The following is a 20115-nucleotide window of genomic DNA, read 5'->3' on the forward strand; positions in this document are numbered from 1 at the left end:
GTGGGAAGATTTGGGAGAATGGCATTGAAACATGTAAAATATCATGTATGAAACGAGTTGCCAGTCCAGGTTCGATGCACGATACTGGATGCTTGGGGCTAGTGCACTGGGACGACCCAGAGGGATGGTATGGGGAGGGAGGAGGGAGGAGGGTTCAGGATGGGGAACACATGTATACTTGTGGCGGATTCATTTTGATATTTGGCAAAACTAATACAATTATGTAAAGTTTAAAAATAAAATAAAATTTAAAAAAATTAAAAAATAAAATTGGGTCACAAATTCTGAAAAAAAAAATAATAAAATGTAATGAACTGATTACAAAGTGATGTTATGAGTATATATGTATTATATTTGTTTTTAATATAACTCTGGCTCTCAAAATTTTTGATAATCTATCAATCAGTCCTTATTAGCTGATAAGGGCCAGCTGCAGCATACTACTGATTATGACTTACTGTCTACTAGAGGCCATGATTGTCACTGTAGTTTTATTGTTTCATTAGTCCTCATTGTAACTTTCTGAAATAAGAATTGTTTTTCTCATGAATAAAAGGATCTCAGAAAGGTTAAATAACCTACCTGGGACCACACAGCTGCTATGGTTATGTGACCTTCACCTTCCAAATCCCCAAATTCTATTATCTCATGCTGTCTCTCATAGAGCAAAATTTTTATTTTAAATGGTTTTATTCTTTAAGTGAGTAAACTATGTTCCAGGTAAAGCCAAAGCCCTTTGATTTCAGTGACTGTGTGACCACTGATGTGTGTTTGAGGTCACTGCCACTGAATCAGTTTGGTGTCAGAAAGGGCCATTAAGCTACATAAGATGCCACTGTGAGGCGGGACTTGACTGTACAGTTTTCTAGATGAGCACACAGGAGAGTACCGCTTACCTGGTAATAAGTCTCCACCCAGAAACACTGGGAATCACCCCAAGTTCCCCTCTCATTTTCCTTTCTTTTCCCTAAAGTAATTCCAACTCAATAAAGCTAATTCCTTTTTAATCAAGTCAATATTTTATACAATAAACCTCAACTATTCAATTCAATGAATTGAATTTCAATGAAATTCATTGAAACTGAATTGAATTTCAGTTGAAATTCAATGAATTCCAACTATTGTGGCATGCACTGCCACACTCAGTACCTCCAACCCTGCAGCAGGCCACCACCAACCCACGCCTCCAATGGAGACTCCTGGACACTCACAGGCAAGTCTGGGTCAGTGTCCTGTGGGGTCGCTGCTCCTTTCTCCTGGGTCCTGGTGCACACAAGGTTTTGTTTGTGCCCTCCAAGAGTCTGTTTCCCCCATCCTCTGTAAGTTCTGTAATCAAAATCCACTGGCCTCCAAAGTCAAATTGTCTGGAAGTTCTCAGTCTCTTTGCCAGATCCCCAGGTTGGGAAATCTGTTGTGAGTCCTAGAACTTTCTTAACAGTGCGAGAACTTCTTTGGTATAATTGTTCTGTACTTAACCTATCAGTCTGTGGCAAATTAAGTATAGAAAAGAATTATAATTTGATTCCAATTGATCAAAATACAATTTTCATACTTTAATAAGTACAATGGAATTGACATTATATGTCAAAAAGAATAAATCTTTTTCAACATCAAATACTACTGATATTTTATATATATTATATGTTAATCATACTGTTTTTTTCCTCCTTCTTGCAATGACTCCACATCCTCCTCTTTTTTCAGCTTAAATGCCATGTCGTCTCAGTAAATCAGTTCTCTTAGAAAAAAGAAAAAAGGTCCTGATTTGAAGTAGTCACCAATTTCTATAGGGTTAATATTCCCACCATGGCCAATTTTAAGGTGCAAAAGGTTTAGCAACCAGCTGTCAAGATCCCTGAATGTTTAATGACAGAGCTAGTAAGATCCAACTCCATCACACCACTGAGAATTTTACCTTCTCTGGTGAAGCAGTTCCTCACTTACTACATTTCATTAAGATTAGCTGTTTGCATTCATGTTTTTTATCACCAGACTGGGAATCACTGGAGAGCAGGGACTGTAACAGCGACAACAACAATAATAATAATGTCATCACTTATTTGTTAAAGAGAAAGTTGGCTGAGAATATTGAATGCTTGACAGACAAAAGGCTACTGGCACTACAGATGGAAAAGACTATTTGAAAAGGCCAACAAATAGATGCATTTTATTACTGGAGTTTGGCCTCAAAACTTGGAAAGGAATCCTAAGCTGCAGTGAGCTAGAACAGACCCCAGATGAGTCACAAAAACTCAGTGTGAGTCCCTCGCCTACCTGAAGATGTGTCAGGTATTTATATTTGCTCCTTTTCCCTAAACATGCATTAAGTCTAGTATCTTTCCACATTAATAGTATGATGAAACCATGAAAGATAATTTCAGCACCTAAAGCAGTAAGCACTCCAGTACCTGGCTGTGGAATCCATCCTGATTACCAATGGGCTATCTGAGGAAGTTAGAAAAAAGATATAATTCTCAAAAGAGAGAAGGCTTTGGATCCCTGTATGACAATGACATAAGAGAGAAGCCAAACTCCCAACAGAATCCAAAGTTCATTCTGTGAATACCTGGCATTTTAACTTCTTTGCTCATCCCACCCTGAACTCTACCCTCCAGAGCCTGGTAAGATTGTCCCTGATCTGAAGCAGAGTCAGATCTCTAGGTGGGAAGGAGGGACAACTGGTATTGTGAGTGGAAAAGAGCCTTGAACTCTCATTAGATGGGGTAGTAACTCTGGCAAGAGTCAGCAAACATTTTCTTAAAGTGAAAGTGTTAGTTGCTCAGTCCTGTCTGAGTTTTTTGGGACCCCATGGACTATAGCTTGCTAGGCTCCTCTGTCCATGGGATTCTCTAGGCAAAAATACTGGAATGGGTAGCCATTTCCTTCTCCAGGGGATCTTTCTGATCCAGGGATAGAACCCAGGTCTCCTCATTGCAGGCAGATTCTTTACCATCTAAGCCACCAAGGAAGCCCTTTTCTTAAAGGATCAGGTAAAAATATTTTAGCCTTACAGACAAAACAATCTCTGTTGGCAGAAATTGAGGCTGCATAGTGCCCAATTCATAACAATTAAATTCTCTAAATTCTCAGTAGCACAAAGTCACAAAAGAGGAAACATTAATAATGATACAGAATAGAACTTAAGTATTATGATAATTTAACCAGAATTTTAAAATTGAATAAAAACAACATAATTGCAAGAGTCAACATCATCTTCAGCATTGAAGGACAGCAATATTTACTAATGCCTCATTTTTAGTCTAGCAGTTTCTTGTTTATATGAGAACCTTACATTATGTTCCACATGAAATTTTACTTTTAATGTACAATCTGTAAGAACAAGAATCACTCAAATTCAACTTTATTTTGAACACAGGTTTGACATTTAGATGACCATTTGAGAATGTGAGGCATTTTATACATATTTCAAAAGTCCTTCTCTGATGCCAGGTCTGTACAGCTAACAATTTTAACAGTCAATCCAGTGTTTGTAGCTGTCTTACCAACCAAATCAGACTGCTGCATGGTCAATCAGTTGATCAATGCATAATTGATTGTGAAAATAGCCAGAAATATCAGCACATTTATTAACTGTGTGGAGACACAGACAAAACCAATGAGCAAATTGAAGCAAGGAAATTAAAAGAAAGTAATCAAAATTGTTTTGATCAAAGAGACTATTCGGATGAATGAGACCTAAATTTTATCTAAGTTTTTTCTCTTGGAAAATCTTGAATATTTCATGCTTAGAATTCTTGGCATTTATTTATTTATTACCTACCTCCAGCAGTCCCTCACATGGAAAGTGCTTGAAAATGCTCTTTCTTGGTCCTCCACCAATATTTCCACTTAACATCTATTAAAATAAAAACAAAAGTATAAAATAGTATGTTTTCTGAAATAGAGACAGCAAGATTACTTAACCAATTATTTTATAAGCATGACACAACAAAGCAAAGGGAGGAGAAAGAAATAGAAGAAGGTGAATTAAAATCAGATTTTAAGAAAAAAACATTTAAAAAGTAGATAAAAATTAAGTTTTAACAACTCATTTAATTTTGTATATGTTTTATATATGTATCTAACACATATACAAACTTAAATGACTTTATAATTGTGTATATGTTTACATGTATTTTATTTTATAAATGTTATTTAATTTTAAACAGGCAGGTTATTACCTCTTGCAGATAAAGCATACAGATACTCTGGCACTGATCTTTTTAGTACTTTACATTCAAAATATCTGTGATCATGTATATGCAAATGGGCTTCCCAGGTAGCACAAGTGGTAAAGAACCCGCCTGCCAATGTAGGAGATGCAAGAGATGTGGGTTCAATCCCTGGCTCAGGAAGATCGCCTGGAGGAGGGTATGGCAACCCACTCCAGTATTCTTGCCTGGAGAATCCCATGGACATAGGAGCCTGGCAGGCTACAGTCCACTGGGTTGCAAAGAGTCAGACACAACTGAAGCAACTTAGCACACATACATGCATCTGCAAACAGATAATATAAAACTATAAAATTTTTATGGAGTTAATATTAAAGTATTAACAGAAAATGAGCTTTATAGGGCATTTGAACACATTCATAATTTCATTTGAGCCTCACAGCCAGTCAAGACTCACAGGTCAGTCAAGAACTAGCATCAGTCATATTTCAGGGATGAGGTACCTGGAGGTCAGATGAATGAGGCGACTTTGCCGAGGTCGCACTAATGTTAAAGGGTAAAACAGATATATGATCAAGGTGTTCTGACCTTTTTCATTGAATGATTCTGCTTTCTACAACATCCACACTGAGATGTGAATTAAGTTCTTTATTTTACAAATAATCATTTTCTATGAAACTTGTTAAGAACCTGTGTAAATGTTATATACAATGCACATGTTTATCAAGAAGAGTCAGAGTAAGTTAAGCCACCCCAGTGAGTTACCTGTGTTTGGTTGTAGAACAATATGAAAACACACCCAGCCTCAGCCTCATTTGGGTGCATATTTTAAGAATTTAATCTTCTATTTGTCCAGACACTCTGTGCTAACCACAGGGGAAGGAAAACAGACTTGCTTCTGTTTCAGACTGGCTGGTACTGGAGCAATAATTCCTTGTCATTTTAAAATTGTAATGTAAAATTATCAATACTTAATGGGTGAGATGGATTGGTACATATACTCTCTTCAAACTAGATTTTTCTCTTCTCTTCTTCTGTAGCTATGTCCTGTCAAAAAAGACAGTAACAAATAAAAATTTTAAAACACAGGCACAGCAACATCTAGATGTTTACCACCAGTGGGGTTTGTAGTCAATCAGCATGTAGAATGAGAAATAACTGAGGGAGACTTCCTAGTGACTTTAGAAAATGTGGAAAGTTAAATATTCTTCTAAAGCCTATGGTTTTGCTTCTACATCAGAATAGTGTTGGAATCTTGATTCTAGAAAAGAACCCAACTGGTTTTGGTTCCACTGAGAAAGAAAGACACTTTCTAATTCTCCACCCTCTATATATCCTTTACTAATTCCCTTCAAATGCAGCTCATTTCCCATCTGTCTAAATTGTATACTAGATTTTTGTCAATAGTTAATCACTGATGTGTGTAAAATTCTACAAAATTGTAAAGGCCTATATAAAGTTAAGCTATTATTATTGCTTTCCTTACTAATATTTTTCTTGATGCCAAATATCTGATCCAAAGAATTCAGTCAAAGTGAGTATGTATTTGTAATTATTATCTTAAGCATCCACTTGAAAATAACTGCTTAAGGCCCGTTTATAAAAAATGAAGAAACAACTTTACTTTGAATGTCTTTTTATTTAGAACTCTACACAAATCAGTTTTAATTGTTCTTCCTTTTCTAAAAAGGTATAGTCTCTTTAAATATCCATTGCTAGCATATAATATTTTTCAAAATGTTCTAATTAAAATTGACAAGATTCTTCTTGCAAAACCTATTCCAACAGTCCTTTTCTAACACCCACAGCCTTCAAAACAACTTCAGTGGAGAGATAGGAAAGTCAGATTAACAGCAGTATACTAGGAATATTTTGCCCCAAATACTTCCAATCCCAGAATTCTTTCATTAGATTTTGACTACATTTTTGTCTGAATTGGATACACAGAGAATCAGTTAAAGAAGTGTAGAGACAAAAAAATGACCAAGTCTCACTGTGTTAAATTAATAAGAAAACCTTCATTCCATCTACCCCAGATTTCTCAGACTACTTATGAACCAGGGATCATGGACTAGGCTGCACGTAGTATTACTCTCAAAACTAGAGGAGAAGAAATTGTTTTTTTGACAAATTAATTTTCAATTTCAAATGGCCTAAAGCAGCCCTGAAACCCTGTTACACTTTTAATTTATATTAAATTAGTAGATGCAGGTCTTGATGAAGTGGGGGCCTTCTCTATAGTCACAGTTAAGAAGAAAACTATTACCTTTCTCTGGGTCAGTGTTCCCATTTTGCTTTAATAAAATTGCCTTATAAAGATACTGAGCCTGTTTTCTCCTGTTGCAGTTAATCAATGGTTTCACAACAGCTTAAATTAAAATGAAATGGCCCCACCCAAGAGCTCTACCCATTCCAGTAGTTAGAAGATTTTCCACCTATTTAGGTAAGCAATGAGATTTTACTCATTCAAAATCTCACATTTTTACTGAGATGTTTTAAATTGTTCATTTTTGTTTCCATAACAGAGGTATATCAGCAGTCCCAAGTCACTTCTTCATGAAGTATCTGGCAGAGAATCTAAAGATCTCAGCTAAATACACATTCAACTTCTTACAAGACAATGATTATTTTTAAATGGGCTAGTCTCATCATCCCCACAACCCACCTCCATTCAGTTGGAAGAATCCTGAAGCTGAGCAGAAATTCAGATCAAGCTCTTACCTATTCACAGGAGCATGGGTCTGTGGTCTGTACAGCTGGCATCTTAAGTACACAGTTTTCCTTAATTCAACAACACAGTGTCCTGGCCTTTAGGGCACTCATCAAAGCATTTTCCTCAGAACTGACTTCCTTCCAGCCTTTGCCAAAGACCCACTTAAGACAATGGATGTTTGATACAAATGGGATAAGTGACATTTTAATTATCCATGAATCCTGGATACTGTAAACACAATACTGTTATCATCATCCACCCAGACGCTTATCATGAGTTTACAGAAACAAACACTTTCATGTTTTCTTGTTAGAAGTAAAAACTTACTCAAACTTTCTCTTGGGCATTTAACAATATCAACAAAAATTGAAAATGCATATTTGATTTGACTTAAAAACTGCACATTCAAGTATCATTCTAAGAAAATGATTAGACTTTACACAAAATTGAATGAATGCTGAAACATTTTTATAGTGCAGATAAATTAGAAATAAATACTCATACATATAAGATTAATTAAGTATGATACAGCAATATAGTGGCTTCTCTGGTGGCTTAGACAGTAAAGAATATCTGCAATGTGGCAGACCAGAGTTCGATCCCTGTGTTAGGAAGATCCCCTGGAGGAGGGCATGGCAACCTATTCCAGTATTCTTGCCTGGAGAATTTCCACGGACACAGAAGCCTGGCAGGCTACAATCCATGGGGTCGCAAAGAGTCGGACATGACCAAGTGACTAAACACACAGCACAGAGTGCAATATAGTAGAATACCATAGAGCCATTAAAAAGACTAAGGTAGCTTTCTCTATATATAGATTTGCAAAGATTTATCGTTAAGATAAAAAATGTGGGAAAGCAAATATAATTTGATTTTTTGTTCATATGTTTATAAACACACATCTGTGTTTTAAAAAGTATAGAACTATAAATACAGTTATTCAATGGTGGTATAAACTTCTTCATTTGAGACATTATACATATTTATATTTTAACTTATCACAATAAGCCTACATTGTTTTCTTATTTCAGGAAAATATTCTTAATGAAACCAGAGTACACCATATTATCTTAGTTTCCATTTAACTTGTACAGTTTAAATTTAATGTTAAATGCCAAGATTTATAGAAAAATGATATAATAAAATTTGAATAATATTTCTGAGCTAAACCATAGTAAATCCCAATAACTATTGCTGAAATCTAGGACTATGCTAACTGTTTTCCTTTTTTTTTAATATTCAGAACTACCTAAAAGATATATTTCTATTAAAATACTACTAACAAAGGGGTCACGAACAGTCCGACATGACTGAGTGACTGAACTGAACTGAACTGAAAAAAGTTACTGTTAAAATCCATATCTTACAAAGAGACAAATAAGAATTCAGGTATATTGAAAAACTGCTGGTTGGTAGTAGAATTGAAAAACTAAACTAAATATGTCTACCTCAACAGCCATAGTGTTCAACACAATGCCAGACTATTTTACTATTTTACTATTTTATTGCATGAAGGTCATGACCAGGAGAGCTACATCCACTCTATGCATTCTAGATGCCACATATTTAATACAGGAATTCAAGGCTTTAAAAAATTTGAAAAATCTACAGAGAAGAAGTTCAGCAAAGTCTCCACAAATTCCTAAGTCAGAGGCAGTTAGTTCTTAATAGCTCACAGAAGCTTTTGCACTTCTCAAAATTCTCTGGAAAGTGTGCTTCAACTATTTCAGTCTATGGTAAGTGGGTGCTTCTCAAGAACTTGTTGGGAAGCCTCCATGACATGTCAGGACTGTTCATGCATCTGGCTGCAACTGCATGTGCAGGGGAAAACTGGCTTCTTCTGTCCCCACCATCAGTCTCACCAAGCGCCTCTCTTTGGCAAACTCTAAGCTGAAATACCTTCTTCCAACAACACAAGAGAAGACTCCATAATGGACATCACCGGATGGTCAACACTGAAATCAGATTGATTATATTCTTTGCAGCCAAAGATGCAGAAGCTCTATACAGTCTGCAAAAACAAGACCGGAGGCTGACTGTGGCTCAGATCATGAACTCCTTATTGCCAACTTAAATTGAAGAAAGTGGGGAAAACCACTAGACCATTCAAGTATGACCTAAATCAAATCCTTTATGATTATACAGTAGAAGTGAGAAAAAGATTTAAGGGACTAGATCTGATAGACAGAGTGCCTGAAGAACTATGGACGGAGGTTCGTGACATTGTACAGGAGACAGGGATCAAGACCATCCCCATGGGAAAGAAATGCAAAAAAACAAAATGGCTGTCTGAAGAGGCCTTACAAATAGCTGTGAAAAGAAGAGAAGTGAAAAGCAAGGGAAAAAAGGAAAGATATAAGCATCTGAATACAGACTTCCAAAGAATAGCAAGGAGAGAAAGAAAGTCTTCCTCAGTGATCAATGCAAGGAAATAGAGGAAAACAACAGAATGGGAAAGACTAGAGAACTCTTCAAGAAAATTAGAGATACCAAGGGAACATTTGATGCAAAGATGGGCTCGATAAAAGACAGAAATATTATGGACCTAACAGAAGCAGAAGATATTAAGAAGAGATGGCAAGAATACACAGAAGAACTGTACAAAAAAGATCTTCACAACCCAGATAATCACTATGGTGTGATCACTCACCTAGAGCCAGACATCCTGGAATGTGAAGTCAAGTGGGCCTTAGAAAGCATCACTACGAACAAAGCTAGTGGAGGTGATGGAACTCCTGCTGCTGCAGCTGCTAAGTCTCTTCAGTCGTGTCCGACTCTGTGTGACCCTATAGACGGCAGCCTACCAGGCTCCTCCATTCTTGGGATTCTCCAGGCAAGAACGCTGGAGTGGGTTGCCATTTCCTTCTCCAATGCATGAAAGTGAAAAGTGAAAGTGAAGTCGCTCAGTCATGTCCAAGCCTCAGCAATCCCATGGACTGCAGCCTTCTAGGCTCCTCCGTCCATGGGATTTTCCAGGCAAGAGTACTGGAGTGGGGTGCCATTGCCTTCTCTGGATGGAACTCCAGTTGAGCTCTTTCAAATCCTGAAAGATGATGCTGTGAAAGTGCTGCACTCAATATGCCAGCAAATTTGGAAAACGCAGCAGTGGCCACAGGACTGGAAAAGGTCAGTTTTCATTCCAATCCCAAAGAAAGACAATGCCAAAGAATGCTCAAACTACCACACAATTGCCCTCATCTCACATGCTAGTAAAGTAATGTTCAAAATTCTCCAAGCCAGGCTTCAGCAATACATGAACCATGAACTTCCAGTTGTTCAAGCTGGTTTTAGAAAAGGCAGAGGAACCAGAGATCAAATTGCCAATGTCCGCTGGATCATCAAAAAAGCAAAAGAGTTCCAGAAAGACATCTATTTCTGCTTTATTGACTATGCCAAAGGCTTTGACTGTGTGGATCCCAATAAACTGTGGAAGATTCTGAAAGAGATGGGAATACCAGACCACCTGACCTGCCTCTTGAGAAACCTGTATGCAGGTCAGAAAGCAACAGTTAGAACTGGACATGGAACAACAGACTGGTTCCAAATAGGAAAAGGAGTACATCAAGGCTGTATATTGTCACCCTGCTTATTTAACTTCTATGCAGAGTACATCATGAGAAACGCTGGGCTGGAAGAAGCACAAGCTGGAATCAAGATTGCCAGGAGAAATATCAATAACCTCAGATATGCAGATGACACCACCCTTATGGCAGAAAGTGAAGAGGAACTAAAAAGCCTCTTGATGAAACTGAAAGAGGAGAATGAAAAAGTTGGCTTAAAGTTCAACATTCAGAAAACGAAGATCATGGTATCCGGTCCCATCATTTCATGGGAAATAGATGGGGAAACAGTGGAAACAGTGGCAGACTTTATTTTTGGGGGATCCAAAATCACTGCAGATGGTGATTGCAGCCATGAAATTGAAAGATGCTTACTCCTTGGAAGGAAAGTTATGACCAACCTAGATAGCGTATTCAAAAGCAGAGACATTACTTTGCCTACAAAGGTCCATCTAGTCAAGGCTATGGTTTTTCCTGTGGTCATGTATGGATGTGAGAGTTGGACTGTGAAGAAAGCTGAGCTCTGAAGAATTGATGCTTTTGAACTGTGGTGTTGGAGAAGACTCTTGAGAGTCCCTTGGACTGCAAGGAGATCCAACCATTCCATTCTAAACGAGATCAGCCCTGGGATTTCTTTGGAAGGAATGATGCTAAAGCTGAAACTCCAGTACTGTGGCCACCTCATGAGAAGAGTTGACTCATTGGAAAAGACCTTGATGCTGGGAGGGATTGGGGGCAGGAGGAGAAGGGGATGACAGAGGATGAGATGGCTAGATGGCATCACGAACTCGATGGACATCTATTTGGGTAAACTCCGGGAATTGGTGATGGACAGGGAGGCCTGGCATGCTGTGATTCATGGGGTCACAAAGAGTCGGACACAACTGAGCGACTGAACTGAATTGAACTGAAGCTGAAACAACTTAGAACAAAGAATTATGATAAATATCATTCCCAGATTCATGCAAAAGTTACCTTAGAAAAGGGATGTGGAACCCTGAATAGTCGAGACAGTCCAAAATTATTGATTTACTAGTCATTTTATATATGTGTGGCTATCTGTATCTATATAACCTTGTATAAATACACAGATACACACACATATATACATACATGTTAGGTGTGCATATAAAAGCAGTATAGTATAATAATTAAGAATACTAACTCTGAAGTCACATGGCTTGTGCTCAAATCCTGGCTCCCCCGTTTATGTACTGGGTAAGTTTGAGCAAGTTACTTAATCTCTCTGTGCTTCAGTTTTTCCCTCTTTAAAATGCAAATAATAGTACCACCTACTTCACTGGATTATTGTGAGGGTTATATATAAAGTGTATGCAGCTTACAATATTGCCTGGCACATGATAGTGTTACATAATGTTTCAATTATTATTGTTATATTTGTTATTTGACATCCTATACACACACACACACACACACACTTTTAGAATGCAATGCCAGGGAAAAGTTCACTTTTTGAGACAATGTGAATCAAAATATCATATTTTACTTTGTTTTTGTTGAAGTTCAGGAAAACATTTAGGACATGTTCAAAATAACCAATTCATGTCAGTTTTCAGATATATATATATATAAATATCTAATATATATTAATAAATATATATATTTATTAACTACTCTTGATAGATTTTTATTCTGACTTTTATTCTCCATTATCCCATTTTCATATTCAATTTAAAAAGAGAAATTTTTAAAAAGGAAGAAAAAAGGAGAAAGGTCTTGTTCATATATTCTATATTGCTTTATTTCTATCTTTCCCCCTCCCCCAATTAATATTAGTTTATTCTAAGACTTTTAGTTTAAATTTATTTCAATTATTATTTCTGGTTTGGATAATTCATTTATAAGAGGCTTTTATATTTTTTATTAGCTGAGCTTCCCAAGCTAAGCTTCCCAACTTTTCTTAGGAAACTCATCAATCTTGATTTAATTAAAATATATTTTTAAGAAATTCTTGCTACAATTCTACAATTTGCCCTTGAGTAAGAAACAAAGTTGCCCATGTGAGAAATAGCTCAAATGCAAACAAATACCTGAAAGTCTGAGCATCTGTCCTGTTATTTGTTAGAACCACTAATTGTTTTCCCCATCCATATGTCTTCAAATGTCTTTCCCAGGAAGCAGGAAATGGACCTTGATTTAACTCTGCTTTTAACCTCCAAAGTTAAATTTCTCTTTACCTGAGGTGCCTCCAGTTCCCTTCAAAAAAGAATTTCAGGCATGTCATAGCCTAGTTTAAAAGTCAGATGATCTCCCACATATTCTTCCTATTTACAGAAAAATATCCATCTTAATTATCTCTCTCCTTGAGGTTGTCTTCAGAGCCCCTGTAGGTGAATTTCATAAGTGCTGTATGGCTTAAATTTTTACATCAGACCAATCAAAACTTATCCTATAAATTTGGTGACAATTCACGTATCCATTTTCTCATGATTCATTAATAAACCAGCAGACAGATTTCACTTTCATGTAGCTTTGAAAAATTATAATGTATCTCCCACACAAAGAATATTTAGATATGATTACTTCTAACTCAAGCTGTCAGTTTATTCCTAAAACTCAAAAAGAATCAAGAGTTAATAAATGTACTTTGCATGTCCTTTGAAATCACAATAGGTTCTTCCCTTTTGACAAGCTTTGAATGGATTTTGGAATGCATGGGGGGGTAGTACTGACATTTAAAAAATCTATACAACTAGCTCTCCTAAATTCAGTTTTTAAATATACATTTGTCCTACCTGCCACAACAGCATTTAATATTTGAAAAAATTTAAAGCATTAAAAATATTTCCTCTTCTCTTTGAACAGCCCAACGTAGTAGGCACATATATATACATCAATTCTTCACTTATCTCAGTATTATTGAGAGAATGTAAATAATGTTAAAAATCAATCTAAAGAGGAAATCTTGAGTTCCTACATTATCTCCATTGAGCTCATGTTTCAATCTCACAGAGAGCCTAACCTACTCCTATCCTTGTTTTATGACTATTAAAAAACCTAAAAGTGGTGATGTGAAAGTCTACATTTCTATACATAACAAATAATGTGTCTTTGTGCTTAACTTCTCTGAGGTCATTGACTCTTACAGTAATCCAATATCAGAAACATCAGCAGGTCTAAGTATGTTTGAAAATGGAGAAGAGAGAACTCATTCAAGATCACTATAACCCAGGCCCCTACCCAGCTTGTAGAAGTGAGAATAGCACTCAGGATTCCATATTCCAGTAGCAGAACCTCAGATATTCATACTCTCTTGAAGGCAAGACTTTTTGAGAGAGCTAGTCAGGTGAAACTCTGGGCCCTATGAATCCTGAGCGCAGGACTCATAAAGCTTGCCTGCACTGAGCTATTATAAAGGAAGCTGAAACCTCAGAGTTCCTGCCAAAAGCTCCCTCTAAACTAGGGAAAGCTGGGGCCACTCAGCTCTCCAACAGTCATCGCATGTCCCTTACTGTAGGACTTCAGTAAACTTGCTTTGCCACTGCCCTGGTTTGTGGCTCCCTGTGACCCCTCCATTCTGAGTGGCATGTTACTATCCAGACTGTGTCATTTATCCCTGCTTAACCTAAACCTTAGGGACTGTATACCCTGAACCAACTGCTAGCTTACAGGACAAAGGTTCTGCTTGGAGATTCACAAGCGCCATCTCACCTACTCCTTTGCAAGCTAATCAGAGTGGATTCTGAGTGCCCTCAACCTACAGATGAAGAAACTGAGACTCTAAAATTAGGTAGCTTCCTGAGTCATAGAGACAGTAGGTGACAGACCAGGCTTTGCACACACATCAGGTTGAGCATGGACTATAATGGGCATAATAGCTTCACTAGACCATTCTCTGCTAAAGAGACAAACTCAGCTCTGGCTTGTAAACAGAACAAGGCCAAGGCAATACATGTATGTGCTCTTAATAAAAACATTCTATTGAAGGCTTCCCAGGTGGCTCAGTGGTAAAGAATCCACCTTCCAGTACAGGAGCCACAAGAGACGTGGGTTTGATCTCTGGGTCAGGAAGATACCTTGGAGAAGCAAATGATAACCCAGTCCAGTATTCTTGCCAGGATAATCCCATGGAAAGAGCAGTCTGGCGGGCTACAGTCCATGGGGTCACAAAGAGTTGGACATGACTGAACATGAATGCACCGCACCACACTCTCTGTTGAAACAAGAACATTTTTCAATAACATCCCCAAATAATATATATGGACTTAACACTCAAAAAAAGAAACAGATTTAGTTTCAAAGGCTAAGTTCATGCTTCTGGATGTTTCTATGACTCTCTGCTGCTCTGTCAAGGATTCTAAATCTATTCCTGCTGGTCTACACCAATGTACAGACTGTAGACTATTGCTGGTCTACAAGCTTTTTCCTGAAGGCACCTAGTTTCAGGAATCCAACCAAACCTACTTCACTTTAGTCCATACAGACCTGTGCCTTCATCACCTGCTACAGTGAAGTCAAGAAAGGAACATCCATCCCGGCTACCCACAGATGGATGGGCAGAGGTTTGGAAAGACCGTACATGCACCTGGGCATGCCTTATCTCCTGGATGGCAGCAACAGTCCTGTGGATTCTCACAGCCATTCAAGCCCCTACCACCACCCCACTTACTCCACAAGATGTTGGCCACAATGCAGCCTGGGCTTTTCGGGTAACAAATCTGGTCCTACCTCTTGTCTTAAAATGGTGTTCTGGCCCTACTCACCCTGGTCAGCACTTATCCTTCAGGTCAGAAATCCACAACTCTGACCATCACTTCCTGGGGAAACCTAGCCCCAGCCTTTCTGACCTGGTTAAATTTTAAATTGATTCTTTAAGTCATTAAACTTAAGATTATTTAAAAGATTACTATGAGCCACTTTTTCATATATCTTGTCACAGGTTGCAGTGTCATATTTAAAGCAGTCTGCTTTTATTTCCAGCATCTTCCTTGCTCCAAGTACAGTGCATGGCACAACCTACACATGAATATCTGTTGAATGAAGATAAGTGATCTGGCAAAGTGAACAGAGCATCAGTTTGCATTCACACCTGGACACAGTGAAATTTGCCTCTGGTGACCAACACATACAAGTTCATTAAGATAAAAGGTCAGTAAAACCTTCACAAAGGATGACTTTTGGGGAATAGTACAAAGACCACTGTTCATATACAATCTTGGTAAAATGTGTACTCAATAAATTATGATAAATAAAAGTTGTACTTACAGTTATGAGACATTGCTTTGATAGTTCCTGTTTTAAGTTTTGTACCAAACTAGTGGCTAATAACATTGTGCTTAGGAAATCTATTCTTCCTTGATTATAAGCTATTATGTTACTTCTTTCTTCCAAGGAAATATGAATGAGTGCTATCTTGCCTTGAAGGCATTTACCTGAAATATCAAATGGAAGAATATTCCTGACTATTTCAAACTTAATCTCCAAGTTGAGATAAATCACCAAATACCATTCGTTTGCTAAATTTATGTATTACAGAGTGAAACACAGCATCAAATCATAGTTCCAAGTGCTTGCAAAAATCTGACACACATTTTACTGACTTTTTTGTTTCTCCCCTTTTTTCCCTTTAACATGGTGATAATCAGAACAAATTGATTTTGTTTCTCAGATTGCTAAAATCCTCCCAACACTTTCTTCAACACCGGCATTGAATAAATCATTGTAATGTTCCCCTGAAGTGAATTGAAAATTAATTTACACAACCAAGATGATCCTCCTAATAACAGGGTACATGGAATGGGGAAATTGGAAATCATTACCCAGCAAACATTATCTGCATTATTTTTGTAGCTGCTTTAGATTGCATTGTAATAGAAAATTAGGAGACCGGCTGTGAAGAAGTTTAAGAGGGTCCCCTGAAGAGCATCTGCTTTAAAATTGATTCTTTAAGAAAGCATTAAAAAGCTATTGGAATTGATTGCCTGCTAATATAAAGGAAAAACTCTTTGCCACCATTTGAGTTAAAAAAGAGCATCTTCATTCATGCATGTTATTAAAACTACTGGCCTGAAAGCCCCTGTAGAAAGATAAAGGATATGGATGGGATATTAAAACAGCAATCTTTACCTTATCTGAGATTTAAATTTAATATGTTGCTTTTATTAATTTAACAGGAACCATTAGTTAGGATGTCAAAGAGTGGATTTACAATTAAAATGCTATAGAATAGTGGTATCTTTAATAAACAATGGACCAGGAATTCTTCATTAATCTTCCAAGCATGAGGCACACCCCTACAAAGGATAAATCCTGAATTTACAGTTTTCTTTATTGCTAAGTTTTCTGTGCAGTGGCAATAAAATCATAGCTGATAACACCCCTGATTAGCTCTTGAAGCTTCCCCTGAAATGGGCTAATGACCAATCAGATCCCAGCAGTTGGTGAGATAGAAAATAACATTCACCATCTTAAAAATAAGTCTTTAGAGCTTAGGATGGTTTCCATGTTTCCAACGCAGTGGGCTATTGTTTGAGAAATGATATTGAAGACAGATTATACAAACACATAAGCAAACCCAGTAGGGTGCCTCAACACTAAACTATTTTTTTTATAGCCTTTTGATTTTACCACATTCAGTGGGAAATTGCCTTGTCTCTTTTAATACATGATAAGTAGAACTACTTAACAGCAAGGAATAATGAGTAAGAAATGCCTTTTTGAATACAATATATTATCTTTTTCTTTAAAAGTTATCCCAGAATTTAGTTAAACTTCACCTTCACCTCAATCACTTTTTTATCTCCCTTCCTTGATTTTAATGGATTGTGAAAATTTTCTGCACAGATAAACTACCTTAGTAAAATTTTGGTAGAGAAATAGTAGTATAGATATACAGCATGCATTAATAAAATAAAATTGCATTCTAGTAGGAAAGTCACACCCAGTACCACCTTGGATCCTCCCTTTTGGTGCTATTAGGAGGTCCTTGATGATGTAGTAGAAACAGCCACATAATAAGCCCTTTGGGAATCTCCGTTAGGAACCCTTTGTAGCTCATTGAAATGGACCCACCCACATTACACCGAATACTAAATTATTCTGACTCGCCTAGTTACACATTTCTCATATGCCACCTTCAAATATTAACATGAAATCTGAAATGCTCTTTGGATTAAACACCAGAACAATTCTGTCTTAAACTATATTCTTCAAAATAGATTCTTTTCTAAAGTATATTCTTCAATAGGTTTTTTATATCTATTTTATTAATATGTTATCTTTAGTTGTATATGTCCTGTTACCTGGGACAGTCCCTAGCAAGGCCTGTCACTGCAGTAGTGTTAAATTAAGATTCTCCTTCACTTTCAAAAGTATCCTGGTTTAAAGGATAAATTATATTTCTAACCAATTTATAAGTAATTTCTGAAATATATAACTTGTAGACCATTTGTAATAGAACCTAGAGTCATTTTAGTCAAAATGGTTAAGCTTAAAGTTAAAATAACAAAAATTAATGCTTCCAAAATACATTTCCATTTCACTGCTACCCATAAAATTCCTTAACATTTTTAGATTACAAAAGTCATACATGAAATTTGTTTAACAGACTTTAATAGACTAAAATAATAAGCAAAAATTCTCCATAAACTTGCTCCACAAAGGCAAGCATTGTTAACAGATCTTTGTCTACAGATACAAAAACAGAGGTATGTTATTTTTCAAAATCGGATCATAATATTTTTAAATTGGTCTTTTCAGTTCGTTGCCAAAACCAGAAAGAAAAGAAGACGTCTTAAATAGTAAATGATCTTATTTCTTTATTATGTCTCCCACTTCTGTTGACAAAAGACAAAGATCAAAACAGCATATGTTGACAGACAGTAAAGGAAAGCTGGACAGCATATGGCAACCAGGCTTCCAACCAGCAGTACAGTGTATCTCTCCAATCCACCTCTTTCATGCCCAGGTTCCTGGGCTCCTATAAGTTTTCTTACTTAAATCCTTTACCAACATTACCACTATTTAATATCACATCAAAACTCATGCTAAGAAAGACAAAAATGAGTAAAAATAACATGAACAGTTTTTTAAAGAAAACCTCTAAAATCAACTGTCATGTTTGAATTGAAAAGTCTATTTATTACATGGATGTTATGTCTTGATGCACATTGTAAATAATCAATATAGGTTTGCTAATGTTTATGATAAGGATTACATTATAAAAATATAAACAAGCAATAGAAGAAATTAATTAAAAAGCAATGAAAATTAAAATCATCTTTATTAATATTTTATTATTGATACATAACTTTTTTGCAATGATAGACATCTTGTATAATATAGTAGAATATGAAATTATTTGTTGTTTGAGCTTTGGAATTTTCTTCTCTCATAAAAGTTCTCACTAGTTAGAACTGGAATTTTCTTTTCTAGTCAATAAGCTGGCACAAACAACTTCAAATATCATGTGTGCTAGATATCAAAATAATTTTAATGTTAAGCTAGGTAATAAAAATATTTTCTATAATCATAGAAACATAGATACTTACAGTCTTATTGTCCTAAAGCTAAAATAGAACAACAGCTATTTTAAAAGTTGGATTTTTTTCTAAGAAACTATATTTTGTTAGTTCTTTTTAAAGACTCAATGTCTTTCCCTCTTAAAAGAAGCACAGAGCTACAAATTTGTTCTTTGAATCTAATGGATAGGAACCTCAATAAACTGAAGACATACTCTCCTGGAAGAAAGCAGTTGAAAAATGTTTCTAAAACTATCTCCATGTATCAAAAAACCAAAGAGGAGGGAAAAAAAGAGATGAAAATGAGGTCATCTGTGTATCATGCACCCCACCAAGAGATATAGTTCCTGTCCTCCAAAATGTGAAGAAATTAACGCTGGGAAAGAAAGTATCCACAGCCTTTAAATTAATAGAGCTTATTTTTCTTTTCTCATTCATTTCTTAATAAATCCAAATTGCTGCTCCACTACACATACACAAAAGGAAAGCCCACCAATGGTTTATCAGAAAAATGAGAAAATACATATCCCTTAGATGAGCCTAGAGTTGTGGAAAGAAGTCAGGAAATGAGAAGGAGAGAAATCTAGCTTTATCTTCATAGTTTTTAAAGAGTTATAAAAGACTAAATAGCATCATCTATATGTGGTCAACACTCTTCAGCCTTTGGAAAGTAGATGAAAGAACACTCTTCAACTTTATTACATGCTAAGTTGGTTTCAAATAACTAGTGGGCACATCAGCTAAACTGCCTATGCCTTGGGGAAAGTGGAGTATAAACACACACACGAAGAAAGCCAAAGCTGAGAGAATATCAAATACTTCCATTTATACTGAAAAGGGTTTCCCTGGTGGCTCAGAGGGTAAAATGTCTGTCTGCAATGCGGGAGACCCAGGTTCGATCCCTGGGTTGGGAAAATCCCCTGGAGAAGGAAACGGCAACCTACTCCAGTATTCTTGCCTGGAGAATCCCACGGACAGAGGAGCCTGGTTGGCTACAGTCCAAGTCAGAGTCAAACTTCCTTAGAAATGTTTAAAATGAGCAATACAAAAGTTCAAAATCTCACATGTATAATCCTTTTAAAAAAGCACTTCTCTCATTTTCCTACCCTTAATTAACACATTAAAGGAAAATGAACAAATTGAAGGACTAGCACATTGAAGGATATTCTCTTTAATAAGATGAGACATCG

General features: G+C 36.5%; 1 long non-coding RNA gene across 6 annotated transcripts in view; it reads right to left on the reverse strand.

The window, feature by feature from the left end:
* Positions 1–1543: 1543 nt before the first annotated feature.
* The window catches only part of LOC129619784 (uncharacterized), a 69200-nt gene continuing 50628 nt past the window's right edge, over positions 1544–20115 (reverse strand). For 3 of the 6 annotated variants that reach the window (XR_008698102.1, XR_008698101.1, XR_008698103.1), the window contains exons 2-4: positions 4938–5219; positions 3782–3856; positions 2764–3591 (exon numbers count right to left, since the gene is read on the reverse strand). This is a non-coding gene — a long non-coding RNA (uncharacterized LOC129619784). Of the gene's footprint in view, positions 1739–1915; positions 2018–2763; positions 3592–3781; positions 3857–4937; positions 5220–6893; positions 7049–20115 lie in introns of those variants that run through there. The other 3 variants (XR_008698105.1, XR_008698104.1, XR_008698100.1) reach the window with 3 other exon arrangements.

The sequence above is a fragment of the Bubalus kerabau genome, chromosome 9 (assembly GCF_029407905.1).
Source record: "Bubalus kerabau isolate K-KA32 ecotype Philippines breed swamp buffalo chromosome 9, PCC_UOA_SB_1v2, whole genome shotgun sequence".
In the NCBI taxonomy this organism is placed as follows: Eukaryota; Metazoa; Chordata; class Mammalia; order Artiodactyla; family Bovidae; genus Bubalus; species Bubalus kerabau.